The sequence below is a fragment of the Macrotis lagotis genome, chromosome 2 (genome assembly GCF_037893015.1).
Source record: "Macrotis lagotis isolate mMagLag1 chromosome 2, bilby.v1.9.chrom.fasta, whole genome shotgun sequence".
In the NCBI taxonomy this organism is placed as follows: domain Eukaryota; kingdom Metazoa; phylum Chordata; class Mammalia; order Peramelemorphia; family Peramelidae; genus Macrotis; species Macrotis lagotis.
This window is the reverse complement of record NC_133659.1, coordinates 286,138,490-286,160,785: the sequence shown is the minus strand read 5'-3', so window position 1 is coordinate 286,160,785 and position 22,296 is coordinate 286,138,490. Positions and strand designations below refer to the sequence as shown.

Here is a 22,296-nt window from a genome sequence, read left to right as displayed (position 1 = left end):
CATATATCTGTGAATCATTTGCATAGAAATGATAGTTAAACCTTTGGGAATGGACGAAGCTATTAGGAGAGAGTGCATGGGGAGAAAAGAACCTAGGACAGAATCTTGAGGGACTATCAGCTAGGGGGTATGATATGGATGATGAGTTGTAAAATTGGACTATAGAATGATCAGATAAGAAGGAGAAGAGCCAGGAAAAAAATAGTGTCATGACAACCAGATAGGTGAGAGAATGCAGGAGAAAAATGGAAAAATCAGGAGAAAATTCAAGAAGGATAAGAAAGAAGAGAGCATTAAATTAGTCGATTAAGAAAGCATTGGTAACTTTGCAAAGAGCAATTTCAGTTGAATGGTGTCATCTGGAGTCTTCTTATAAAGGATTGAAGAGTGAGTAAAAAGATGAAGTTGAAACATTCAGTATGGGCAGCCTTTTCTAAGTTTAACTGAGAAAAGGAGGAAGAAAATAGGATGTAAGATAATAGCTAGGGAAAATAATGGGGTTTAGTGAAGATGTTTTTGGAGGAGAGATAGAAGAGACTTGAAGCTCTAGAGAAGGAACCAATAGATAGGGAGATGCTGAAGATTAGAGGGATGGTGCCAATAGAATCTTTTGAAAACATAAGGTGATGACTGGATCAAGGACAAATGAAGAAGACTTGGAGTTTAGGGGAACAGATAATGATGTTAAGGTTGAGATGAAGAAAATGGGCTAAGTGTTAGCTCATGGCCTCAATATTTTCAGTAAAATAAGAGGAAAGTGCTGAGGAATAGGTGGAGGAGACTTGAAAGATTTAATGAAAGAAGAGTAGGATAGTGAAAAAGGGAATCAATTATGAAGGGACAAAAAGAGTGTCTTGCTCTAGTGAGGACCCAGGTGAAGTTGAATAACATGAATTTATTCTGTGACCAGTTGGTACTGTCATAATGCTTCCTCCACATTTGTGTATAAGTATAATTTCTGGTTAGATATTTATTTCTTTTTATGTGAAGTTTTCTTTTTAAAGTAATATTTTTTCCAATTACATGTAAAGATTGTTTTGAACACTCATTTTTATAAGATTTTAAATTCCAATTTTTTTCTCCCACCTCCTTCTAATCCCTCCTCTCTCCCCAAGACCAAAAGCAATCTGATATTGGCTATGAGTGTGCAATCATGTTAAACATATTTTCACATTAATCAAAGAATTTTTATTTTCAATTCATCTTTTATTAATATTATTTGCTCAGCTCTAATCTCTAGCATTGCTGAATATAGAAATGTATTGTTTTAGACCTTGTAAGAATTATCTACTTGTTTTTGTTATAAGATTTTTTTGGGGGAGTAGAGATTAAAAATTTGTATTTTCATTAGTGAGAGGAAGGCAAATCACATGAAACTTAGATTCTTGATGAATTGCCTGTAAAACCAAAGGATTAAGTGACTTGCCCATAATTACACAGAAGCAGGACTTGAACTCTGTGACTACCCTTTTATACCATACATCTTCTCTCATTAATAAGACAGTGTTTTTGTTGTACAGTTGTTTCATTCATGTCTGACTTTTCATTATCCCATTTGGGATTTTCATGTCAGAGATACTGGAGTACTTTACCCTTTCCTTCTCCAGCTCATTTTACAGACTAAGAAACAGGCAAACTAGATTAAGTGATTTACCCAGAGTCATAGAGCTATAAGTGTCTAAAGCCAGATTTGAACTTCTGTCTTCCTGACTCCAGGTCCATCCACTGTGCCACCTAGATGCCCCTTATAAGATAGTAAGACAAAGTTAGTTTCCATTTGATTCATTAACATTTTGAAAGTCAATAGTTTGAATATTCCACAATGCTTATTATTTATTACTTTAAAAAAGCATTTGATTCCATGGAACAAAATGTTACCTTAAAGGTCAAGCTCCAACAATGTCTCCTCTTCATATGTCAACATCAAATGAAATTCCTTCAAAGATCCATGAACTAACTTTGTTAGATAGTACTGTGATGATTAATATCAGTTATGAAAAGGGGATATATTTTTTCTTGTCGAAGATTTTTTTCCCCATTTTCATGGAGAATGTTCAACCCAGAAACAAAATAGAAATTTTCCATAGATGGTAAGGTCCTGCACATTTTCTGCTTATGAATTGGACTGAATTGCTTGTATCGGGCTCTAGACTAGAATATTGCAGATCCTCCTAAGATTGATATCACTTAAAACTCTAGTCTAAGTTCAACTTGATAGATAACTAAATCTATTTAATGTAGGAGTACAAAAATTTGAAGGTCTTATTTTTTAAAAAACAAGATATTTAAAAATTCATGGCAAGTCTTCACATCCAAGTTATCTGAAAGCTTTTTAAAGTGAAATTTTGATATTATAATTAAATACTGTTCCAAAAATCTATATACTGGTTATATTTTCTTAGTTCATTCATTTCTAAATAATTTTAGTTAAAAATTTTTAGCATGCCATATTGTAATCTTTGTTTATCAACCACAATTTACTTAATCAACTATGAAATAAGGAATATATTAATAAATATTAGTATACCTAGATGAACATGTGGATGTTTTTCAGAAATGTTTTGTTTGCAAACAGTTTCTGTCAATTAAATTTTATTTAAAAATTAATAGCAGAGGGCTCCTTGCTCAACAGAATCCTGCAGTGAATGATGGTGAGAAATAGCCTGGGTCCTCTCTACAAAATAAAACAAAATAGAACAGAACAAAACCAAAACTGTTTGTAATATGAACTGAGTTTCTGAACAAAGGGTTTTACTAAAACAGAACACAATCTGTGCCTCCATGTATCAGAACTGTGATAGGATGATCATCTTGTTCTAAGGTCTAACTTCTTTACCCTAGCCATTTTTTGATTGTCCCTTTCCCCGTTCCCCTTTAATAATTCACTGGATATTAAATAACAGGAATAAAAATATAAAAAATGACATTTTTTTGTGGAATATTTCTCTTTTTAGATGTTAAAAAAGTATATTCATTTATGTAGATAATATTAATCCAGATAATATATCTGGATATTGTATATATTCATTTTTTCTTTGTCTGATGGAATTATTCCAATACCTGATTTTTAAAATTTAACTAATAATTGTAAAATTTTGCTTAAATCTCTTTTTCATATTATGTATGTCTATTATTTTGTATTCATTTCTTGTATTCAACAGATTATACAGCTTTGATATCACAGAATAATAGATTTAAAGCTAGGAAGCCATTTAATCCAATTTCAACATTTTACAGGAGAGGAAATTGGCTTCAGGACAATACACAGATGATGAACTTGTTGTTTGTCCTTTGTTCTTGAAGAGGACTACTGACTTAAGCAGGGTGATTGTAAGTGGAATTGGATTTAAGTGAAGCAGGGCAGTGTAAAGTCAGCAACCTTACTCTATTCTCCAGAAACATTGGAGTTTAGTGGCAAGACATAGGTCAGGATCCCTGAAGACAGTGGGAGATTTGGTAAATTAGAAGATTGGTGTCTTTTTATTTGCATTTATTCTCTTCACCTTATGTATATTTTTCAAATAAGGAGTAAAATAGGGAAATTTGGAAAAGGGAAAAGATGGAGGGGGGTAATAATTCATTTTTGGACATGTTAAGTCCTCCAGTGGATGACCTTCTAATGTCCAACCAACTCATAAGCATTCCATAGCACCTGCTTCAGACATGTTCTTAACCATTGAGCAAACTGTTCACATCCAACCATTCTTTTTTATTGGTTTTGTTGTTGTTTTTTTTTCCCAAGGCAATGGGGTTGTGACTTGCCAAAGGTCATATAGCTAGGTAATTATTGAGTGCCTGAACTTGGATTTGAACTCAGGGCCTCCTGACTCCAGGGCTGGTGCTCTATCCACTGTGCCACCTAGCTGCCTCTCATCCACCCATTCTTCCAGAGAAATTCTTCACATGCTTAGAGTAGACATCCCCTAACTCACAACTGAATTGGAGGCCTATTGGTCACTCTAAGCCCAATTATACTTGTCTGCCTAGAGAGTTTACCAGGGTATGACTGCTGTTTGTGATACAGCTTCTAGGAATCACAGGTGAGTGTTGAGTAAAGGTGGAAACCAAAAGTATATGGACATCCCTGCAAAGGGTTCAGCAAGCCCTCTTGCTAGACCGTTACCATTCATCTTGATTTTTCTCCTACTATTGGACTTCAGTGATTCAGGAAGAAGGAGTGAGGCTTAAGACTCTGAACAGTTTTGCCAAACATGTCAAATACACACACAGTTCATCACTAAGATGACATTGGTCCTCTTCAAAAATGAAGGATTGACAATATGTCCTTCGAATGACCATATAACTTGATCTAAAACAATCAGGTAGTAGTAAAGATGAGATTTCAACCTAAGTCCTTTGGCTTCAGAATCTGTTATCTTTCCAATATGTCCAAACTTTCCAAGTTTTCATGTTCTTTTAAAGGGATTCCTTAATCTATTCATATTTTAAAATATGATTGAGAAATTCAGTTTTTTCTTCAATTTATTTCCTTAGCATTGTTTTTAAAAAATCTCTTTCTCCTTTAGTACTTTGTCCATGTTATCAGTTTTTCTTAAACTTCTTTTTATACCTGTGTATCTCACAGAGTTTTCCCCTCTCACATTCTAGCCTTTCCTTAGGTTTTCTGATTTTGCAAAAGAAAAGTATTCATTTATTTTTCTTTCCTTGCTTTAATCATCTCTTTCTCACTCTTTTCATACCTTCTATTCTCCATTTAGACTAATAGTTCAAAATTTTCTTCCCTTTCTAGCTTTAAACCTCTTATTTTTAGATATTTTCTTTTCTTTTTCTGTTTTTTTTCCTTTGCTTTGACCTCGGTTATTTTTCTTCCTTTCCAGCTAATTCTGATTTTTGCTTTCTGTTTTATGGGTTGCATCATTTTTTGTTGCTTTTTTTATTTCCTTTGTGTTATCCATATTGTTAAAATTGTTGAACTATCAAATATGAGTTCCCTCTTCTTTTCAATTTCTATGTTATTGTGTTTGCAGATTGTGTCTCATTTTTAATCTATGTGTATATATTTATCATATAATATTTATTCTCTTTTTAAAATATTTTCTGAGTTCCAAATTTTCTTCTTCCTTCTAGAACTTCCTCCATCCACTGAGGAGGTAAGAAATATATAAATTATACATTTAAGATCATAAATACATATATATCAAGTTGCAAAAATTATCTTTAAAAAGCAATAAAAATGAAGTCAAAAATAATACTTCAATTTGTGCTCAGAGTTCATTGGTTCTCTCATTGGAGATGGATTTTTCATCATAAGTCCTCTGGAATTTCTTGAATCATTGTCATAATGAGAGTAATTAAACCTTTCATAATTGATCATTACATTATTGATATTACTATGAACAAAGTTCTCCTGATTCTGCTTACTTTACTCTGTACCAAATTCATATAGAGCTCAGATTTTTCTGAAACTGTCCTCCCCATCATTTTTTTTTAGCACAGTAGTATTCCACCACTATCACATACCACAACTGGCTCAGTCATTTCCCACTTGATCCTCAATTTCTAATTCTTTGCTTCCATAAAAAAGAGCTGCCATAAATAGTTTTAGTCTATATGGGTCTTTTTCCTTCGATCTCTTTGGAATGAATACAGACCTAGTAGTGGTTTTATTGGGTCAAAGGTATGTACAGTTTTAGAGCCTTTTGAGCATGGGTCCAAATTGTTCTTCAGAATATTGGGACCAGTTCACAGCTCTGTCAATTGTGCATTAATGTCCTTGCTTCTTCACCTCCCCTCTTTTCTGCCATTTTGCCTATCTGATAGACATGGGGTACTATCTCAGAGATGTTTTAATTTTCATTTCTCTATTCAATAGTGTTTTGGAGCATTTTTTCATATTACTAATATATAGCTTTGATTTCTTCTTCTGGAATCTGTGTTCATATTCTTTGACCATTTATCAATTGGAGAGTGATTTTTTTAAATATAATTTATCTTTATGCTTTACTGCTAGAAACATCATTGTATGAGAGAAGCAACACTATGGCTAGAAATGACACCACATTGTAGAAATAATCTTGTGTCCCAGGACTTGGGATCCAACTCACCCTCTGCCCTCATTATGATTAGTTTCTTAATGAAAGATCATGCTATCTCGTATATATAATCTCCAGCCCATCCCCACCCCTAGCACATAGGAACTCATATATTTCTTCTTCTAGAATGATCATTAAAACTTAGCATTCTTTCAGGGAAAGTAATATTCTAATATGCTAAGTTTCCTGGACTAAACTGACCTTGAAGTCCCAAGATAAATGTTTACATCCTGAATGAGAATGTTTTCATCAAATTCCCCTCCCCTCTTTGAGGTATGATATTTCTCTTCCTCTTCTCTTGTATGAGTCCCTGCCTCCTTGAATTCTCCTTTTTTTCTGTACTATTCCCCTAGCCAAGAGACTATAAGATTTACAAGATTTACCTATGGGGGGCAATTAGGTAGTGCAGTTGATAGAGCACCAGCTCTGGAGCCAAGGAAGACCCGAGTTCAAATATGGATGCAAACACTTAATCATCACCTAGCTGTGTGGCCTTGGGCAAGCCACTTAATCCCCATTGCCTTGAAAAAAAGATTTATCCATGGAGGTATTTAAGTTCATCTTTTCCATCTTCACTTCTGATTTTTTTAAGTTCCTTTTAATTTTTTGACTCATTATTATCTTTTTTTATCCCCTCATGATCCCTTATGTCTTTCATTTAACCCTTTGATAATTGTCTCTCTTTTTCTGTTTGCCTGTCTCTCTGTCTCTCTGTCTCTCTGTCTCTCTGTCTCTCTGTCTCTCTCTCTCTCTCTCTCTCTCTCTCTCTCTCTCTCTCTCTCTCAACAGTAGATAATTGATATCATTGCTTGTTTCATTTCTTGATAATTTACCTTGGGGTTCTGCATTTGGGATTTCTGAAAACTAAATATTTAGCTCATTTTTTTCTTTCATGCTTTAAATGTTTTCTTTTGTTAAACTTTCATCTTTTTTCTGGTGATGATTAGGCATTGGCTTGTAGGATATGTCATTATGGGATGCAATTTGAATAGTTCATGTTTGAAAGTCTTTTTCTCTTGACTACTTATAAAATATATTGTCTTTCTCTGAAATTTTTATATTTAAATGTGTTTTTTTCTTTTTTAAAGAAAAAAGATTCTTTTAAGAGAAACTTTCTTTTCAAAATTCAGAAGGTCTGAATAATTTTCTTATATGGTTTCCTAAATTTTGATATTCAGGCTTTTTTTTCCTTTCATTTATAGCATTCTTACATGGGAGATATGCAATCTTTAAGTAATCTCTGCATTCTGACTTCTGTGGCAATTACTTTAATTTGGGTTGAATTCATGTGTCATTTTAATGTTATTTCCTTTTATTTTTCTCCAGTTAAATGTTCCTCCAATTTAGGATTTTTGTGATATAAATCAGTAAAGCTGTCTCACAGCCTCTACTGATTTAGTAAGATTTTTTCATCTTGAATTTAATTTTCCTATGCTTTTAATTATGCCTTTTAAAAAATCATTACTGAAAGTTCTATTTCTGACATATAGCTTTCTATTTTTTACTGAATTTTAGTTTATTCTGAATTTTGTTTTTCCATGCTTTCCAACAAGTCCACAGGCTTTTTACTTTGGTTAAACACTTTTTGTTCATCTTTATTCATATTATATTTCTTTTTCATTCTTTGAATTTTTAAATGTATTTTTAGAGGCAGCTAGGTGGTGCAGTGGACAGAGCACTGGCTCTGGAGTCAGGAGTACCTGAATTCAAATCCAGCCTCAGACACTTAATAATTACCTAGCTGTGTGGCCTTGGGCAAGCTGCTTAACCCCATTGCCTTGCAAAAAAAAAAAAAAAACTAAACTAAAAAAAATGTATTTTTTTATTTTTGCTTTTGCTTTTTGGAGCTTATTAGTTTATTACTAACTTGGATGCTAGCCTTTAATGAGGCTTTGTCTTGATAGTTTTGTTTTTTTTATTTTTTTTCTAGTTTTCTCCTGTCATTCAAATTCTGGCTTCTCTTCTTTTGCTAGTGATCACTCTCACTAGTCTTCAAGACTGCTTAAGCCTCTCATTTATGGATCTCCCATTGTTTTGGATCTTTACCCTACTAACATCTAAGGATAGAATTGGCCATTCTTATTTCATTAAGTCAAACATAGCTACCAACATGGCAAAATGGAGAGTTATTGTAGCAAGAGGTATCTTGTACCCTAGGGTTTGGTCCCCAGGTACAACCTTGAAATTTTGTATGTTCTTCCTTTTGCAGGCACACAAACACTTAGTTGAAGAAGGATTCTAAATGAAATATCATCATATTTAATTAAATTAATTAATTAATTTTTTTTACCTTTTCCAGGGGATTTTATCTTCTCTGCAATTAACAAATTATTTTAATTGTGCTGCATAATTCTTTTTTTTCTTTGCGGAAAGATTAAAGAAGTATGCAGAAAGCAACTACTCTAACATTTTGTTGCTCAAATGATTCTTCAATTTCTTCTTGGTCTTTTGCACAATTCTGTAGATACTTGAGTAGCTCCATTGTAATCTCAGAAGAATTTGGAGGATTTTTTTGTGATACTTTTACTTTATTAGATGATTTTTGACTCAATTTCCTTGGTTGCTGAATACTTTTCCATTGAGATAATTATTTTCTTCCGTTATCTATTAATTTATCCTTGTTAACTTTTATATATCTTTATCAATTACTCTTCCACCTTTTCTATGGTGTCCTTGTTATAAATGTGCTTTTGATCAGCCATATTTTCCTTTTTGTACACCCAATGGTTGGTGCCCCATCCATACTCTAGTTTCCTGTACTCTCGTATTATTGTTGCTGATTCTCTCCACTGTTGTATATGAAACTTTATTTGTCAATTGATATAAGGGGATTCAAAAGAAAATACTATGACTGGGCTAATTTTTTATTTAAGGTCCCTATCCTTCTACCTTATATTTATTTATTTTTCCAGTCTCTAGGCTGACTCTAGGAGGCTGGTGAAAAATGAATTGAGAACAGGGGTTTCCCCAGGACAGGACTTGTGCGTTTGCAAAGCACTTTCAATTTGTTCTCTCCCCCATGTTTCTTTGACTTTTTTTTTATTGGTTGCTTGCTACCTCTTATCAAGTACACAATAGATATAATTAGTCCTGGGTCCCTTTTTCTCTGCAGTCCTGTCACCCAGGAGCCATAATCCTCTTGACCCTTGAAGATGGTTTGATTCATTGACTTTAATTTACCCTGAGTTCAGGTTTTCCTTTGAGATTCTGACAAAGTATTTTTAAAAATTAAGTGCAAAATCTACAGTACCCAAAAGGAATAAAGGGCTAGTCTAGTCCAGCAAGTCTGTGAACTAAAAGAGATAAGAAAACCCTGGGGTGGTATTTCCAGGAGTGATGGGATGGTGAATTAATTGGTCTTTACCATTTTTTCCAATGATTTTTTTAATGTTCCTCTTTTTATTATAAACTTTTCTACATTTTTATTTGTTTTGGAAGGTGATATGGGGAACTAGATTAACCAGGTAATTTTACATTACTTCTTTCTCCACTAGCTTCCCAGGATCCCTATCCACCCACCTTGGAAATCCATTTTGCTCGTGTTCTCTATTGTTCCTTCATCAACTATGAATTCATTTGGGTTGACTTTTGCATTCTTTTTCCAAAGAAATAGAACCTGATTTGCTTTAATTATGTTTTCTTTGAAACAATTTCTCAGTATTCCATTCTCTGTTCTTTATGTTATTTTCCCTGTACCAAGTCTGCTAACAGGGTTGAGGGTGTAAGTTTAACTTTGCTTTCCAAGAAGACTCACAGTTTAATGTTCCTGATTCATTATATGAAATCCTTTCTGATACTGGAGACAAGCAATAGATAACATAAATCCTTACATTTTTTTCATGTTCTATTTAACCAATAAACAGTTAAAGAATTGTAGATTTTCCTCTCTCTTGCTTGGTTTTCTGTTTAATAAGTTATAAAGTTTGTGCATGACTTAGAGATTTCTTTGATTCATTTTAGTTAATTTATACCCCACTTATACTGGCAGAGTTGATGAAGAATTCACATTGGCATACTGTCATTAAACTTTGGCTTAAGGGAGTTTGGTATAAGTCACCAAGGGGTGGGCTTTGATGGGAATTAGCGAAAAACACATTTTCTGCTCTTAAAATCTGTCATGGAAAATGTTAGGAATGGAGTAATTTAACAAGAAAAAGTTAAACTTTCCTTGCTCTTAACTCTAAACAAACAAAGAACATCATAATATACTTTGTTGATTTCTCAGAAGCTCAAAATTTCTTTGTTATTAGTGGGATTTTGTTATGGTGGGAAAAAATTCTAAAAACCTTATTTCTCACCAAAAGGTGTAAAAAGACTGATAACATATGAAAATGGTGTTTAGCAAGAGGAATCATGAATACTTCATATTATCTGATTTCAGTGATGGTACATTTTCCCATCTACACTGAGAAGGTATTCGAAGGGAAGGGAAGGAAACCTACATTGAGGGAAGGAAAGGAAACAAGAATTTAAATAGCTTATATGGCAGACCTGGTGCTAAGTACTTTGCAAATTATCACGTTTGATCCTTACAGCAACCCCAAGAGATAGGTGCTCTTATTATCCTCATTTTACAGATGAGAATCATGAGTTTGATATGGGTAGAAACTTCTCCCAGTGATCTGATACCAAAATTATTTAAGTAAAATTGGATTTGTCTTGGAACTAGATCAGTATTTGGATCTTCTACAATCAGATAGAATAGTGGAATTCTTGTGCCTGGTATCTACATGTCTTAAACTGAGACTGCTCATCATGACCTTCTGCAAAAAGCTCTTCCACAAAAATTCCAATCTCATGTAAATGATATTTTATTTGTCACTACATACCTTCAGTTCTTAGCATCATAAACAGAACACAACAGGAGCTCAATCAATGCCTCTTGAATTTATTTGAATTCAGGGTGACATCAGATCATTTTCTATAATGTGAACATCTCAGTTTAATCATGGAAAAAGAGAACAGCTTTTTTTTTACTTTTCTATTACCAGTTCTCACATTTTTCACACTTGTTACTGTCAAAAAGAGAAATTTCCAACTCGTTTGAAAAGTTCACATTTTGTAAACTAAAAATAAGAGAAGGCAAACCTTCTGGATCAGGAAGTAATGTGGGATACCACTGATGAGTACCTTCTTATACTGTTGTTGGTCTCTTGTTTCCTGTAAAGATATCATTTAAGATTGAGAAAAACATACAATGTTTTATTCTGCACTACTGAAGGAAAAATCACATTTAAAAAACAAACAAAAGCAGAAGTTCATATTTTCATTATACCATGGGGATATACATCCTAAGAATAAGAAAAAAATATTATTTTTCCAAATGTAGCTATTTAAATATATGTCAAAACTTCATCCACACCCCAAGTCTGTGTAGACACATATAATTATTTCAAATTAAGTGGGGGGAAAAGGAGTTTCAAGTATACTCTAGTAGGAGATTCTTTCATGAAATAAAGAGCCTGGATAAACTGCGTGATGTTTTCTCACTTTCTTGCCTTATAGACTCTACCCACTCCAACTTAGATATGTATGGAACCCACTAATAGATTGAGAATGAGTTTAGGGAATCAAAACAGTCTCTGTCTTTATCCTTTCCTTTGACCACTATCTTCCTGGTTCAATCTTCTGTTGTTCTTTGGGATTCAGAAGAGGTCAAATAGCTTTTCAGACCAAATTAAGGAAGGTCTGTAATAATAATAATTAGAATTATATTTATGTAGATTTTTTCAATGTTCTTAATATGATAATTTTGTGAGGTAAATAAAATCTTTCAATACACTTCCCCCAAAGCAGAATGAGAACAATACCTTCCAAAGTCTGTCTTTCTTAGCTCTATTTGCCATTTTTTCTGGCCACACAGGCCCCTTCTTCTTCCCTGTCTTTTTAAAATTTCTCCTAGTTACTAGTCATTTTCTTTTTTAAAATTATTTTTAGGTTTTTTTAATTTAATTTAATTTAATTTAATTTTTTTTGCAAGGCAATGGGGTTAAGTGGCTTGTTCAAGGCCACATAGCTAGGTAATTATTAAGTATCTGAGACTGGATTTAAACTCAGCTACTCCCATCTACTGTGCTACCTAGCTGCCCTATTACTAGTCATTTTCTCCAGTTATTTGAAAAAGGAAGGTGAAGGGCAAATATTTTAGTACTTGATATACAAGAATGCAAACATCATACTAAAGCTCTAAATATTGGCAATTTGGGCAAGAATTATTAGCCAATTCTTTGCTTAGTAGGGTACTGTGTCACCAATTAGGTGACAACAAATTAGAATTCAGCAAATTCTTATAGAAACGTAAATTGTAAACCCTTTCATTTCTCTTTATCAAAACAGAGATGGCATCTGAGAACAAATAGCACCTCTGCTATCTTTATGTATATATATTATATATTTCATAATATAATAACAAATTATATGCCTAAATTATTTTTTTAATTTTTGAACTTATTTTAGAGGTAGTTATCAAATAGTCATAGCTAAGATGAAAAGAAGAATGAGAGAAATATTCCAGATAATTTAAGCTTAAGGATCCTCTTTCACATTTTTGGTAATTGAGAGGGGCAGAAAATAGATATTTATATAAAGAAAAGAATAGATTGGTTGTTAAAAGGGGTAAAAGAAAGACTTTTTTATGAAAAACTGATGGAATAAAGGAGTGGGGGAAGATAGTTTTCAGGCATAAAGTAAAGAAAGACAGACTGAACAGAGAACTGAGATGAGCTGCTTGAGAATAAAATAATGAATGAATGAGGCAATAGGGCATCGTGATCCCTCAGCTCATTTATGTTTGACTGTCTTTAGAGTTTCAGAAAATGGAAAATTAAATATCTGGAGACAATAGAAAGATTAAGTAAGATCAGATTTGATAATTTATGTAAAAGTGGATTTTGTGAGTTTAATATAGAGGGAAAATGAGTTGCTGTACACCGATAGTCTCTGATTTGAGTCATCAGAAGAGTGGAAGAACCAATTAGAGGAAGCTTTGCTGAGAAGACAATAGCACACAGTTAGGAAGAAAACAGAAAAGCAAGCTAGGAGGTGTGCTTCAGATACAGTTCTCAGAGCTTGATTCATTGGAGAAGGCACCTGAATTTTGCTCATTGCACCCCAGTTCTAGTTACAAGTTGAGAGGTGCTATTTGTTCTCTTGCTGCCATCTCTGTTTTGATAAAGAGAAAGGAAAGGGAAAAGTCAGGTTTGCAATTTATGTTTCTATAAATATTTGCTAAAATCTAATTTTCTGTCACCTAATGAGTGACACGTACTCTAGCAAGCACAGAACTGGCTAAGAATTCTTGCTCAAATTGCCAATATTTAGAGCTTTACTGTGAGCTGTATTTTGATGTAACAAGAAACAGAATGTTGAATGGATGATGCAGGCTGCAATCTAACAAAGAGTGACTTGGGCTTATTTGCATTGCCTAGAGACTCAACTAGGGAAGATATGGAATTCTCTGGGTTAAATTAAGGAAACTACTTTTCACAATAATAGCATAATGTTTTCTCATTGCCCTTTAAAAAGGTGGCTGTGAGTTAAAATGCTTTGTCAATGCTTTCTCAATACAAGAGTAGATTTTTTTTTTCTAGCAGAAGATTGGTGAGGACCAGAAGAGAAGTAATTAATAAAGAAATTACTGCGCTATTATAAATGACCCCAAGTACATAGGATTTCCCTGTTCATTATATTCCTACTAGGTTTCTGGAAGCATGTGCCTACTTTTTCTCTATAGACACTGGGTATTTGATTGTGTCTCAGATTTATATGCATGGATTATATTGTTTTTTTTGCATTTGCCTATCTTGTATAGCTATGAGGTATTTATAATTTTTGCTTGTTCACTATCATTTTAAATGTAAAATGATATTTTATTTTTTCGTAATCACATGTAAACAAAATATTTAGCATTCATTTTTAAATTTAAAATTCTAAATTCTCCTCCTCCCTTCTGCTTCTTCTCCATGCTTGAGAAAGTAAGAAATTTTGTATAAATTGTGCCTGTGTAGTCATGTGAAACATTTCTGTATTAGTCATGTCGTAAGAGAAAATACCAAGGAGTTAAAGAATAATAAAGAAAGTTTAAAAAAGTATGCTTCATTCCGTATTCATATCCCACCAGTTCTTTCTCTGGAGATAGATAGCAGATTTCTTTATGAGTCCTTCAGATTTGTCTTTGGTCATTGTATTGATGAGAATAGTTAAGGCATTCACAGTTAATCATCATATAATATTGCAGTTACTTACACTAGTCTCCTCATTCTGCCCCTTTCACATTGCATCAGTTCATGTAAGTTTTCCCAAGTTTTTCAGAAAGTTTTTTCAGAAATCCTCCTCATTATGTCTTATAGTTGTGCACTATCATTAAATAAATGCTTTGTCACTTTATACTTAAGAGTTAATAGTGTTGATCAAATGGATACAGGATTTAGAATAAAAGACAATATTATAAGCAAATTAGGAGATCAAGAATAGTTTACCTGTCAGATCTATGGAAAGGGAAGCAGTTTATGACCAAGAAAAAGATGGAGAACATCATTAAAAACAAACTAGATAATTTTGATTACATTACATTAAAAGGCTTTTGTACAAACAAAACCACTGTAACCAAGATCAAAAGAAATGTAGTAAATTGAGAAACAATTTTACAACTAGTATTTCTGACAAAGGACTCATTTCTAAAATATATAGAGAACTGAGTCAAATTTATTTTAAAAAAAAGCCATTCCTCAATTGACAAATTGTCAAAGAGTATGCAGAGGAAAATTACAGATGAGGAAATCAAATTGATCCATAGTCATATGAAAAATTGTTCTGAATCAGTAGTTATTAGAGAAATACAAATTAAAGCATCTCTGAGATACCACCTCACACCTCTCAGACTGACCAATATGACCTGAAAGGACAATGTCAATGTTGGAAGCGATGTAGGAAATCTGGGACACTAATACATTGTTGGTGGAGTTGTGAACTCATGCAACCTTTCTGGAGAGCAATTTGGAATTACACTCAAAGGGCAATAAAAATGTGCATACCCTTTGATCCAGCAATACCACTACTGGGTTGATACCCTGAAGAGATCATGAAAAAGGGTAAAAACATCACTTGTACAAAAATATTCATAGCAGCTCTATTTGTGAGAACTGGACATTGAGTGAATGTCCATCAATCGGGGAATGGCTGAACAAATTGTGATATATGTATTTTATGGAACACTATTGTTCCATTAGAAGCCTGGAAGGATTTGTAAGAACTGATGCTGAGCAATATAGCTCAGAGCAGAACTAGAAGAACATTATACACCATAGCAGCAACATGGGGGTGATGATCAATCTTAATGGACTTGCTCATTTTATCAGTGCAGCAAATCAGGCACAATTTTGGGGTATCTGCAATGAAGAATACCATCTGTATCCAGAGAAAGAATTGTGGAGCTTGAACAAAGACTAAAGACTATTACCTTTAATTTAGGAAAAAACCCATCTTATTATGTAATTTTGCTATCTCTTGCATATTTTTTTCCTTAAGGATATGATTTGTCTCTCAACACATTCAATTTAGATCAATATTTAGCATGGAAAAAATGTAAAGCCTTTTAGACTGCCTTCTGTGGGGGTTGGGGAAGGGAAGTGAGATTAGGAGAAAAATTGTAAAATTCAAAAATAAATTAAAAAAAGATTTAAAAAAAGAGTTAATAGTGTCATCATTGTGACTGATGGATTTCCTGATGGTTGTAGGTGGAAAGTGAGTCAGTAAAGTCAGTAAAGCTCAAAAGTTACAATGATTTGAATTAGGTTGCCCCTAAGACTATCTAAAAGTGAGTTGTAGGCATATGGTCCTTTGCAGGGATCTTCATATCTGCCAGTAGACCTGAGGGCTAATAACTGCTAATGTCTTCAGGGATATCCTTTTTTTAGTCAAGTCATCATCTGTGATCTTTTCTATTTTTTTAATCCTTTGTGTGTCTGTATGTGAGCATACACATACAAACATATACGTGTATACATACAGATACCTATATGTATTGTATTTATATGCATGTGTGTTTTGTATTTATATGTGTTAAACATTATATATGTATATATGCATGTACATATATTATATACTTATGAGATTAGATCTGAAATTTTTAACTTTAATAATCTTTTTGGACCTCAGTTACCTAATTGCTACAGACAAAAAAGACTCTTTAAGCTACCTTCCAGCTATTAGCCTTAGATCCTATCATCTTGATCTCCTATCATCTTATTAGGTATTATTTGCCTCTCTTCACACAGTATGTTGGGTACTATATTTGGAAAAAAACAAAACATAGTAGTTCCACTATTACTGTCAATGAAAATAATTCATTAAAATACAGAAAAGCATGGGAAGACTTAAGTGAACTGATGTAATATGAAGGAGAAATGATTGCAGCAACGTCAATGAAAAGAAAAAAACAAAAACAATAAAAAATGAAGCTTGCAAAATTACAAATAACAAGTAATACCTAAATTGGTTATGCTAATTTTTTCTTTCTTCTGCCTTTTAAAAAAATCCTTACTGTATGGGATAGTCCTTCCGAAAGAGGAAAGTGGATGATTGTGGGCAGAAATTTATGCAATATAAAAACAAAAGATATCAATAAAATTTATTTTAAAAATACTTATTTATGAAGTTATAACTAGCTAGAGGCAAATCAGGAATTTTCATAAATACCCTGAGACTAATATCTCTCTTCCTCCTTCCTTGTTCTTCACCTCAAGGTCTTCTATTGACTCAGGGAAACAAAGCTTACAACTTCTTCAGTCTACCACTCCAGGGTCCCAACCACTTTTTCTGCTGGAGGGGGCACTTTATCTCTCTTCCCCAGTCCCCACAGAGGTAAGGGTTTAATTTTCCAGAAGTTCTATTGCTGTTCATTTGGATTTACCTTCAGATGAATTCAAAATGATTATCAAGTGCCTGACAATGTCATATTCTCCTCTATTTCTTTTCCATTTTATGAGACAATATTGTTCATGGTCTTCCTCCACTTTCTCCTATAGTGTTTTATAAACTTCTTTATACTCTAAACTGATGTATCCCTAGATGCCTCTTCAATTTCATTGGCTGGTGGGGGCGGGGTTTCTGGGCATTTTCAGTCTCCCCATTCTGCAAAATTTTACATTGGTTAATCTTCTCTAATAGATGCTGATAGAGTCACTCTGTTTTCTTTTGTCCATTTCCCATTTAAGGGAGTTGGCAGCTTGTTGAAACAGGTAAAGTTGGCGCTTTCGTAATCTGTTTTTGTAATTTGGTATTTACTTTGATCTTTGCTCCAACTAGTTGATGATCTGACTGAACCTAGGTAGCTGCTTCTGAAATGGATGTTCTTATAACCAGGCATTTCCTGTCAATTAAAATATAGTCATTTACATTTTTAATGATGACACTTGAGATTCACTTTGCTTAACACATTGAAAATCTTTTCCTTGAGTAAATGCATTAATTAGTGAGGGAATAAAAAAATGAATGAAAAGAAGTGCATATTAAGCACTTACCATATGCAAAATTCTGACCTAATAGCTGGGGATGAAAATAGAAAAGCAAGACACTCCCTCTTCTCAAGGACCTGACATACTAATAGTGAGAGACAACACATAGAGGTTTAAGAAGCAAGATAGGTGGAAAAGCCCGTCTTTAGGGTGCAGTGGCAAAGCAGATGGCAATGCATCTTATTTAAGGTTATTTCCAGTAATAAAACCAGATCTGTTTGTGTGTGTATGTGTGTGTGTGTGTGTGTGTGTGTGTGTGTGAGCATGTGTGTAGAAACATTGGATAGTACTAAAGATTTTCTGATCTTCTGTTACCATGGCTACTGGGAAGGTTGGAACTAAACCACGTGCAGAATAAATTTCCAGAAATTCTATCAACAAATGTTGCCTCCCTGTGGGGCCAGGCTAGTGATCTGACTGATGCTACTATTCCCGTGATCCTTCTACTTACCTGCCAATTACTGGCATTTGATCAATGATGGTTGTTGATAATGACTGGTATACTTCTCTGCAAGAGTTAGTGTCTTTTACCATGGATGAAAAGATCTAGGTGGAAGGAGAAGCAATCTGAGGAATATTGCTATTTCTAAGCCAAGTTAACAAGCTTTTGGTATTGATCAGTCATTTATGTGTTTTTGACTCTTTGTGATCTTATGGACAATAACTGCCCATAGGGTTTTCTTGACAAAAATATGGGATTTCCTTGTTAAGTAGATCCAGGGAATCTCTTTATTAATCAATCAGAGGTTAAGTGAGTTGCCCTTGGTCACACTGTTAGGAAGTGTCACAGTATCTGTGGTTGGATTTGAAACTTAAGTCTTCTTGGTTCCAGGTCCCCTGCTCTTATCTATCAGTAAATAGTTATCTTGCTAACAAATATTTATGAAGTGTCTGTTTTTATTCTAGGCATTTCTAAGGCTCTTGGGCTCCAGATTCTAGGTTATCTTTATTAGGGTCGAAGAGGAGTTGGTAGTTGAGGTGAGTTGATCTGCCTAGCATCCCAAGATGCTTTGTTGTTTCAGATAAGTTGACTTACTTGCAACTGTAGCAGTTGGTATTGTTGGTGGTGAGAATAGCTTGTCTCATCTCTAAGAGTTGTTTTTTGTTGATTATTAATATTAATGATTGCTGATGTTTATAATAAAAAAGAAAAATTTTAAAATTTATAGGTACTTTGAATATATTGATATATTGCTAATCCATATTAAAAAACGTTCAGATGACATCTACTTGCTTCTTGAGAGTATATGAATGAAATAAAGCCATTTTATTATGCTTATGTAGGGGGGCACATATAAAATGTTGTATTAACTTTTTATTGTATGAAATTGCTATATGTCAAGGGATAGAATTTAATTTATATCTGAATTCATGTAAGAATGAACTATGTGGTAATGTAATTCTAATACATTATTAATGTATTAATTTTTTCAATCTGTCATTGCTACTTATCTTTAGGAAACTGCTGTTTTCTCAAAACACTCAAATTATCATAACAGGAAGAAAATGATAAGCTCAAAATTTAAACCCAGAATCTACAAGGGTTTTGATACCTGGATGCTTAAGCAAGCATAAATCAGAATGGACTCTCCCTTGTCCAATATTGGATTGCTTTGTGCAGGGCTTTAAGTACTTTTTTTTTCATATCACTCCTTGACACAATAAACTTCAGTGGCTCACTATTACCTGTAGGATAAAATATAAACTTTCTTTTTTGTTGTTTAGCTTGTAAAGACTTTCACAGGAAATAATGAGTCATTACAGTTTATTGAGTGAGGGAGTGACATCAGATTAGCAAGTATGTGGTAGCTCTGTGGAAGATAGACTCTAATGGGGATTGACTTGAGTCAGGAAAATCAGTAAAGACACTTTTGAAATAATGAAGATTGAAAGCCTGAAAAAAAACCTGGTAGAGAGGGAAAAAGAGTGGGTCTTATTCAAAAAATATTATAGAAATAAAAAACAAAACAAGATTTGGCAAGTGATTGGATATATGGGATGGGCGAGAGTAAGGAGTCAAGAATGACATTGATGTTAACAATCTTGAGAGACTGGAAGAGCTGTGATGCCTTCATAGAAAAAGGGAAATTTAGATGAGGGTTGGGGGTTTGTAACAAGTTCTGTTTTATATATGTTGAATTTGAAATACTTGGATATCCTTTTGAAATGACTAATAGGCCTTTGTTGATGTGGAATTGAATGTCAGGAGATATTTGGGCTGGATATATAGAACTGTTAGTTGCTAAATTTTTTCCCTTCTAAATGTATCCCCTCTACCACCTATTGAGAAGACAAGAAATAAATACCCATCATACATATGAAATCATTGAAAACTTATTTAAACATTAACCATGTTGTGACAAGAAAAATAAAGAGAAAAAATAGAATTTTGGTAACTCTGAGACTTTCAATTGAATTAAGATTTAAAAACTAAACCTGAAGGACTGAGGAATGAGTGAGAGAAAGGAAAATGGTGACAATGAATGTAGACAGCTTTTTCTAGACTTTTTGTCAACATTCCATGAGCTCCAGTACTAGCAGAGGCAAGTTTCTTTAATCTCCAGATCTCAGTTTCTTCATGCATTAAATAGGCACACAGAGCTAGATAATCTGTAGTACCCCTTCCAGTTCTTACAGAAAACTATGAAGTAAAACTCTATTTATTTTGCTGTATCTAAATCAAAGCAGTAAACATTTTTTTTCTGAGACTTTTGTCCATAAAAGACTCATTCAAAAGGTTTACATTCCACAGCTATTTTCCTCCTACCCACCATGTAGGAGCAGCTTTATCTAAAAGATGTCAAAGCTGCCCTATATTTGATTGGTCTTGGCTTCTCTGATGTTCCTTGCTTCCTTGTCCCTAACTTGTCTATTCAGCTAACATGGGATAAGCCTGGGACAAAACTTCCTTTGGGACCTGGGTTCCCCCTGGCAGTTTCTTGTTAATCTTAAGGGTATAAAAAGTCCCAACTACTTAGTATCTAGGCCCCTGAGTCTGGTAATTTTCAGAAGTTCTCTTGAATTACCTTACTCTAGCCTGCTGACCATTTGTGTTTCCATATGGAGACAAGAGAAGCCAAGTGGTGCTGTATCCTTGTTGCATATCCTTCCTGTGTTAAGGCAAAATAAACTTCTTTATGTTAAACATTCAATTACTTGAAAATGCCTTGTTTTTCTCAACATCAGATCTGAACTAAGAGAAAGAGAGTGCCAACCTCAGAATCCTGCTTCTGACAACAAATAATTCAAATTATTGCATATAAAAAGAATGAAAAAATTAGTTCTTTTATATGGTGGGAGGAGTTGGCTCCTCCAACTAGCAACCTGACTGATCTGTTCACACAAAATAAGTAGCAGATAATAAAGATTATAGTGTTTTAATTCATTAAATATAGTTTAAAGACTTTCTACATCCTGTTGTCCCTTTATGAAGTGGGAAGCTTCCCTAATAGAAATATAGGGACAGTATACACAGTCTGGCAAAAGATTGGTCATGCTCTTGTTGAACCTTAAAAGGCAAGCTGCCCAGGACTGTGTAATAGTTGAGTCATATTCAGAGCCAGAAGCATCTTTTTGGTATATGATTTATTCACCTTTACCAGAGATCTATGAAAAAAGATTTCTTTCTCCTCCCCTCTCTATTGCCCATAGCATCTTGCCAAGAATATGTCATGAAGGTGTCACATTTAGTAGGGAGAAAAGGAGAACAAGAGACACAGAGACTGCATTTTAAAAACATCACTTTATTGACTGAATAGATAATGGATTGAAATGGGGAGAGCATTGAGGGACTTAGACCTACCCTCAGGCTATTGTAATATTCTAGGCTTGAAGTGATGAGGACCTGTACTAGAATGGTGACAGTATTAGAAGAAAAAAAGAGAGTATATTCAAGAGATGTTGCAATGGTGAACTTAACAGGCATGGGTGAGGGGGGGTGGCTAGGTGGCATAGTGGATAAAGCACCAGCCTTGGAATCAGGAGTTCCTGGGTTCAAATCAGGTCTCAGACACTTAATAATTACTTAGCTGTGTTGCCGTGGGCAAGCCACTTAACCCCATTTGCCTTGCAAAAACCTAAAAAACAAAACAAAACAAAAAACAGGCATTGGAAACAGATAATTTATGAATGGGATGATGGTGGGGAGTGCTAGTGAATTGAGGAAGATACCTAGAATGTATGACAGAGGGAATGGGGGAATGGTGTTGCCTTCCATACCTTATGAAAGGTAGGAGATGGAAAAGGTTTAGGGAAAAGATAATATGTTCAGTATTGCTGTTGTTTGTCTTTTGTTCTCAAAAGAGGTGATGCCAGCACTTGCAAGTGAACTGGATTTAAGTGAGGGAGGGCAGTGCAAAGTCATCAGACTCATTTTCTCCTCCAGAGTCATCTGGGTCCACTGATCAGAAAGATATTTGACATCCAGTTCAAGATAACTCAAAGGCAGTTGGAGATATATAGTTGCAAATAAGCAAAGAGGTTCGCCCCTGATAGATAAATTGGAGAATCATCAGAATAAAAATGGAAATTAGATTGTGGATACTGATGAAATCATGAAGTGAAGTAGCATAGAAGGATAATAGAAGAGGACCCAGGAAATCCTCCACTGTGGGAAACCTGCAATGGAACTGTTGTTTGCCCTTCATACCTGAAGGGGACCCTGACATCAGCAGGATGGTGATGCAAGTGACTTGCAAGTGAATTGGATTTAAGTGAGGAAGGGCTATGCA

General features: G+C 34.0%; 1 long non-coding RNA gene across 1 annotated transcript in view; it reads left to right on the top strand.

Annotated features, from left to right (window-relative positions):
* Positions 1-16,878, top strand: part of LOC141515019 (uncharacterized) — a 91,558-nt gene extending 74,680 nt beyond the window's left edge. The window contains exon 5 of the long non-coding RNA XR_012476205.1: positions 16,796-16,878. This is a non-coding gene — a long non-coding RNA (uncharacterized LOC141515019). The remainder of the gene's footprint in view (positions 1-16,795) is intronic.
* Positions 16,879-22,296: the final 5,418 nt, after the last annotated feature.